Below are 8,204 nucleotides of genomic sequence, written 5' to 3'. Positions count from 1 at the left end.
CAGTGACATGCAATCCACGGGCAGACATCAATAAGCCGTTGAATGACTCCGACACATTTGTAGTTAGGGCTCCCCATTTTCTGCCGCCATCAACATGGAATGTCCACATGTGAAGCTCATGTCCCATCAGCCAAGTATAGGCTCGTGGATCTAGCTGCCGGATCGCTTCCATGCGCCTCATGAGTTTGCACTGCTGGTGCTCAATTGCAGCCATCCACATTAAGTGATGCAAGGCCTTGTCAAGATATTTCTTCTGGAAATTTTCCTTCAAGTTCCTCACACAGTAACAGTGGTATGCATAGGGTTCCTGCCATTCAGGCAAGTGCCGTACAGAACTTAAAATACCACTATGTCTATCAGATATTAGACAAATACCTGAACGCTGTTTGACAACGTGCTGCTTCAAGTGGTTCAAGAAAAGCGTCTACGTCTCTTCGCTTTCGTTGGCACAAATGGCAAAAGCTAGTGGAAATATTTGTGTGTTGGCATCTACTGCAACTGTAATCAAAAGCTTAATATCATACTTTCCATAGACATGAGTACCGTCTATGTAAATTATAGGACGACAATGCACAAAACCATCAATTGCTGGTTTAAATGACCAGAAAACATAGTTGAAAATATATTCCGGTCTGTCCGAATTCCACTCAAGCCTCTATTTAACAACAGTCCCGGGGTTAAAGTGTTGCAGTGCGGCCATGTACCTGGGTAGCGATGAAAAAGACATATCCCAGTCGCCATAAATAAGTTCAAAGGCACGTTTGCGACCGAGATATGCCTTTCTTTTGTTTATAGTACAACCATACTCCTGGTAGACGACTGTAATACACTCTTTAATCTTAAACCTAATGGACACTTCCAAATATGAAATCAAGACAAGAGAAATCAAGTCTACATCCAGGTTGAAATGATTCTTATTGAATGTGTCCATTTCACATCTGTGGGTGCTAATAAATTTACCCACTTTCCACAAACCTGATTTCTTCTTGCTGGCATGCAACATCCAGTGACAACCCATAAAGTCTCTACGGCATACAACCTTGTATACCTCCGTAGTTGACTCTCTTACTGTCATCTCACGGTACTCTCTTACACTGTAGATTTTTACAGCCCTAATTAGGCGAGTTTTATCGGGGGAATACATGCCCTTTATCAGAACCGCTGGTCTAGACTCATCCCACATCGCTGACCGAATTTCGTCATCATCCCTTGTGAGGGCATCCACGTTCGGCATACTTGGCAAATTATCAAGGTAGTGAATATTCCGCTCATGAAATGGCACGTGGGACTCGTACACTCTTGGTCTAGCGAGAGGTGGAGGAACATGCTCCCTCGTCAGCTTAGGTTCAACATTCACTTCCTCTTCATCATCATCCTCATCAGGGAAGGGTGTGTCATCTCCAGACTCATCCGCATTGTTGTCATAATCACTATCATCTTCGTGACTCTGCGCATCTGCCAAATCACGAGTCAATACGTCGTCTATGGGCAACTGTGTGAGGTCAGGAATATCAAGAAGCTCGTTTTCACTGCACAAAAAGAACAAAATGATAAGTTACCCAACTAGATAAATACTTTACATATAGCTATATCACTTTACTTACAAGTCGTACTGTCTTGACGTTTCATGATGAATATTTTCTTGTTGGTGATGACTCCCGGATGGACCACCGTGGTCCAATACGCCAAAACTACGCATATTCCAACTAGGGGCAAAGTCATAACTTGTAACATTCATATCCGGACGGTACCCCCTATGAAAAATATGAGTGTTAATACAAATCCAATTAAAACATAAAATAAACAATGCTAAAGCGTAGAAAAATTGAAGTTTACCAGTCGTCTTGTGGATTATATAAAGTTGAAAAATTATTTTGTGGCTGCTCATTCGCCGGTGGTGACAAGTTTAAATCAAGGCAAGCTCTTTCATCAGCAATCTGTCTGGCAAAAATTGCTCCAGAATAACCACCCGATGACTGAGGGTTATCCCTACTATGCACGCCCTCATTATTGGGAACGTCTTCAACCTTGACGTATATTTCCAACAATTTTATTACAATAAATTCCCTGTATTCATCCAGAATCTGCAAAAAATCTCTAAGAGTTTCATCATCTTCGATGTTAAACTCATAATAATAAGCAAACCCCTGCGGAGTCACTGAATACGAAAATCTACCGGTTACTTTAAGGTTAACCGAACGCTTCCTCACACTCATTTTTTTACGTAACAACGCTACCAATTTATCACACTCCATTGTAAGCGGCAATTTAACATGACACTGTGGAGGTGAGCTATATCTCACAGAGTTATTCTCCAGCACAACCTCACCCCCCCTCCCCCAGTATAATGAAACCCTTATTTTTGGCTCTTCAGATATTATAAAAAAAATGATTGAAGAATGAACGGAAGTTTGAAGAAAGTATTGAATGGATTTTCATAAAATTGAAACGCCTTTAAATAAGGCAAGTCCAAGCTTGGGGTGCAGAATTTTTATATGTAAAACGCAGTACAATACCACATTTTTATGTATTTGAATTATTGTTATGTCAGTTATCCGCAGAACACTTATTTGGTGGGCCCAAAAATCAGAGTAAAACGCAGTATAATAATACGTTTCAGTGTAAAACGCAGTATAATACTGCGTTTTACCCTAAAAATAATTCTCTGCAGTCCAGCAGAAGTGGGCCCAAATATTATAGGGAAACGCAGTACAATACAACGTTTAAGTTAAACGCAGTAATGTACTGTGTTTTCCTAAAAAAAGTTAAATTTTTAATAAAACGCAGTATTGTATTGCGTTTTCCTAAAAAAAATTAATTTTTTAATAAAATGCAGTGTAGTACTGCATTTAACTTTAACGACTAACTTTTCGTTAAAGTAAAACACAGTATTATACTGCATTTTACGTATTTATATAACTTTTCTTTTTAAACAGTAGAAACATATTTTCACTATTTAAGTTTCGGACTCCCCCTTCCTTTATCCCATTTATCAGAAAAAGAAAGGATTTGTCTTATTTTAAGAAAAAAGATCTACTGAAAATTGTCCTTTCTTTGACTGCAGGAAGGAACAATACAGTAAGGTAGTGAGGGATTGACAAAGGTGAAATACAGTGGTAACGAGGCACATATTCATTTGTGTGGCGGCTCTATTATTGGTGGGAAAGGCCAAGGTTTGAATTAGGAAATAAGTAGTTCAACACCTCTAGGCTCTATGTCCTACTAGGAACATCTTGGGTGCCAGAAGATTAGGAAGAATTGTGCTACTTCTAGTCCGAAATTTTGAGGCTACTTAAGAGGCTTTTCACTATATAGTTAGTGGCAGAGTCAGAATTTGCAGGAATTTTTTACATAGCTATACTATAATAAAAACATATTTACCACCTTTATTCAGATTTTTTTTATTAATGACTTTGTCTATCTATATTTACTAGTTATATACAAAATCATAAAAATGAAGAAATTCAAAATCTCTTAAATCTAGCCTATTAGACATGATACTCAACCCCCATTTTCAATATTTCCTCTACATTTAAGATTCTTTCTTTTCCAAATGATTACAAAAATATATTTTCTCTTTCTTAACAATTACCCAAAATTATTCTTACTCATAGTAAGAAATCTCGCTTACCAAAATCTTGCTTACCCAAAGTTACCTCCTCCTCCCCCCCCCCCCCCCAAAAAAAAAATGCAGATTCTTTTTCGCTTCCAAAGCTTTTGAAATTCAATTTCTCTCTATCTTACTAATCACCCAAAATCTCTATTTCTTATTGATACAATACGACAAAATTCGAAATATTGCTCTAGAATCAAGTTGTGGGTATGTTTTGAATCTTGTTTTCTTTATTTCTAAAATCTTTATTGTATGTGGCTTGTATATGATACAGTAATACCCAAAATAATACTCACTAATACAATTATAATACGATTATATTAAATTTTAGTGTAGAGTTGTGATTGAAACTTGAAGAAGATGAAGATCATAATTGTGTCACGATTTTTCAGAATGTATCGCGATTGTATTATAATTGTATATGTATCATAATTGTTGCAGGAATTGTATTACAAATGTATGATAATTGTATATTTATTGTATATTGTTACGAGGAGTTGTGCGTTCGTGACTAATGTCACAGTTTTGTATCACAATTATGATAATTGTATATTAATTTATAGTATTGTATCAGGTACTATTTTGGGTATTAATATACCTGATACAAGTTAGATACAATTGTAATACAAGTATGATAGATTTATGTTTTAGGCATCGATGTATCTAGGCATTGATGTATCTGATACAATTCAAATACAATTATGATACAGTTATCATAAAATTTCAAAATATTTTTTAATAATATAAAGCTGTCGGTAATGGTGGTAAGAGAGAAAATGGAGATTCTAAGCGTAGATTAAGGGATTTTGATGTAAAGAAAAAGGAGAGAGAAGATGAGAGGGAAAAAAAAAAAGGAAATGATATAATTAAATCCCTTAATTGAAGGCACTAATAATGGAGTGAGAGTCTTTTAAGAAGCAATATATTTTGTAAGAAAAACCTAGATATTTATTAAAAACTTCAAAACATAGAGAACATTGGTGAATAAGTTTTTAATATAATATAGCTAGGTAAAAATAAGTTTCTAATATAGTATATTTGCAGTGAGTTCAAATATACGAAAGTAAATTAACAAAGAAGGCAAGGCGAGAGAATATTACACCCTTCTACATCATTTAATTTAAATATCTTATTTTCATTCAGCATGTACGTTTGCATTTTATATCATATTTTCTCTCAAGATTATTATATTCTCTTGCTTAAAAGATATTGATAAACTCATAATATGAAACCAACATCCCAAGCAGGGCAAGATGTACTCGCGTTAAATTAAAGGTGATCTCAATTAGGATCATCCTCCTCATCTAGCTTTCCCTCCATTTACCATTGCTCTGAAAACATTTAGGTGGAAATTGATGCTCATGATCCCTCACTTCCGTGAAAGCATTTTGTGTTAATTAGGGAGAATTCAGATCCTGTCACCTTGATATGCGAAAATATCCACAAACCATGTACGGTTGTGAGAAGGGTGATAATTGTATTCCAAGTGCAACTGCAATTATAGGAAATGATCGTAATTAGGTGCACGATTGAACTAAGGAGTTTCCTCCAGAAGCACAAATGTAAGGCAGATATAAAGTGCTACAGCATGTACTTGAGTATTTCAGCATTCAGAGGTTAATATACTTGTAGATAGGAAAATGTAGAGTATATTAGTTTAGTAATTTACTTATTCACTAAAAGAGGGGGATGCATAGTGTATCGATCTATTCAAAATTTCTACCAAAAATTTCCACGTTATACCTAGAACCAAGTTCTTCAGGTTCTTGCAATTCCTGTAACAAATAAATGCGAAAAATAGAGAAGACATAAATTTTTACGTGAAAAAGCTCATTGCTCAATGAAGTAAAAATTATGACTCAACTATGAGAATTTCCTCACAAACTTCACTAAAAAGAACGAGCAATTTCAAATTACAAAAACTTTTTTATATTCTAAGAGACTAACTCTAGTCACTCAACAACCTGCAACTCAAATAATTGCAGCTACACACTCTAAACTAATTCCTCAGTCTAGACCTGTAAAACTTTATCAGAAATAATCTTTATTAAAGTGTTTTTAGAATAAGCAGAGTAAGGTTACAACTCAAAACACCTATTACAAGATCAAGACAATCCCGTATTAGTGAAACATAAACTCGCCACATGGACTAATTAATATTACAATGACAAGTGTCACGGGGGGGAGGGGGGGAGTGGGTTAAAACGACAAAGAAGAAGTACGTGTATAGAAGATGTGAGTAACAACCACGGGTCGCTTGTGTAGAGACTGTACCTGTCAATCTCGAGATTGAATATAAGTAAATAGTTACAGGACTGATAATTAAGGTCATTAATAGTTGTGGATATGGATAGTTCATTACTAATTATGAATATGGAAAGGATCAGTCAAATCCCTGATTGCACGCGATTTGTTAGTATTGCTTCAGTCGTTACAAAATTTCTAATGTAAAGGAAAACTAATGCAATAAATGATAGTAATGGGCAAGAGCTAAACAAGACAAATAGTTACAAGAAATAGTACTATAAAAGTCTGGCTTCCTATATTGTGTACCCCATCAAAAAATCTGCTAAATTATACTATCAATTATCAGTATTCTTACTGTTTTCTACTATTGGAAAAATTGTTCTTTCCTACTGGAAGAAAGTGTCAATCATCAATATGATTTATATTTTCTTATTCTCAGTATAGTTTTCGTTATCATTATTTCTTTTTCATATTAATTATATTTGGACAAGTAAAGTAAATTAGCTGTTAGAAACCTGAATTATTCTATTTATTTATTTTAATTTCAAATACTATTTTTGGGTTAAATAAATTAGTTTCGTTCCTGAAAAACTAATAATCGTTTCACTTTCCATTTATATATTTTATCTTTAACAACAAATTTTATTTGAGATTGACCAAATTAATCAGCAGGGAAATGGACAAGGAGAATCTACTCCACACAATTCATCCACACATTCTCCATAACTCTCACGTGAAATTCACCCGTTAGATCTGCTAGTCGTAACATTGAGCAGCGAAATGAAGAACAGTAAGTTTTGCAATATGATTTGAAGCAATTCATCACTCAGAAAATTGGTGAAGCTTTACGAGCCTTGACCGACAGTATGCCAAAAGTAGTTCCAGTTCTACCACCAGTTAATATAACTACAAAAAATCTCAATTAGGGGCTTGAAAACTTATGAAGTGGGGAAATCCCAAATAACTCATGAGTGCGAGATTCAGGTACGCCAATTAATTCTAATTTACAAAATCTAGTTCTAACATTGCAAAAATAGTTCAAGGAATAAAATGAATGGATCGAACAAATATCGGGTGTACCATCGGTTATCAAAGCTATGAATATGAATAAATATTCAAAACAGCCATGGAAACTAAATGCAACACCATTGCCTATACTGAAGATAATCAAAATGCATGATATTCCTAAGTACAATGGAACCTCCAATCCATGGGATCATGGGACTGCATTTCCCACAGGAATCGAAAGCAATAATTTAACTAAGTAGGGAATTAAATCGGTGATGGTGAAGAAATTTTGTGAACCCTTACAAAAGGAGCACTAACGTGGTATTCTCCTTGTCATACCACAAATTTGGGAGGTGCGTACTGAAACACGATGCCCAAAGGCCCCAGAGAACTAACGTCTATACTTAGACCCCTTCAACATGAAATCTGGGTCAATGAGGCCTCCAAGTGTAATACAAAAATGAAAATATTCACAACCGACTATGAAAGAAACATTAACATTTTATAAATATTCACAACCATTGTAAACAAGGACATAATCAACTCTTACATACATCCGAACACTAGTCTGCAAGTTTCTAATGGTGCCAAATATATATATATATATATATATATATATATATATATATATATATATATATATATATATATATATATATATATATTTACAACTTGGTCGGGACATGGCCCCATAGTACCCAAAATGACTGGAACAAATACATTAGTACCTATCGACTTCTGAACAGCTACTCCGAAGAAGTGGAGTGTGATAACCAACAGCTGAAACGTACACCCTACTAGATAGAGATGTCACTATCTGTATTTGTGGGCATAAAAACATAGCCTAAAAAAAAGGGGCGTCCGTAAATAAAATGGCATAGCATAAGATATATGAGTACATAATTTCAACCTAGATACCAAAGACAAGCTGCTGAAGGGATGTACACTGCGGAAACCAAGAATCTTAAATGCATACAAATTTTGTAAAAACTAAAACAACTTATTGGTGCTATGCATTAGGTATATAATATAGTATCATTTACCAGATCTTTGGGACATATAATATTATATCGTACCCAACCTCGAAAAGGACTCGGTAAAGTCTCATATTATTACCACATCGTACCCGGCCACAATAGATCTCGATTTTATCTGGTCTCAATAGAACTTGGTGTATTCGATCTTAAAAGGGCTCGATCGTACCCGGTCACACAAGGGCTTGATAATATTTCACATCACATCACTCCGTACCTGGCCTCATAAAGGACTCGATCGTGCCCTGTCTTAGGAGATCTCGACTGTATCCGGCCTCAACAGGACTCCGCATGTCCTCAAG

This window comes from Nicotiana sylvestris, chromosome 6 (assembly GCF_000393655.2).
Source record: "Nicotiana sylvestris chromosome 6, ASM39365v2, whole genome shotgun sequence".
Taxonomy (NCBI): Eukaryota; Viridiplantae; Streptophyta; class Magnoliopsida; order Solanales; family Solanaceae; genus Nicotiana; species Nicotiana sylvestris.
The sequence above is the reverse complement of the archived record's forward strand: the minus strand, read 5'-3'. Positions refer to the sequence as shown.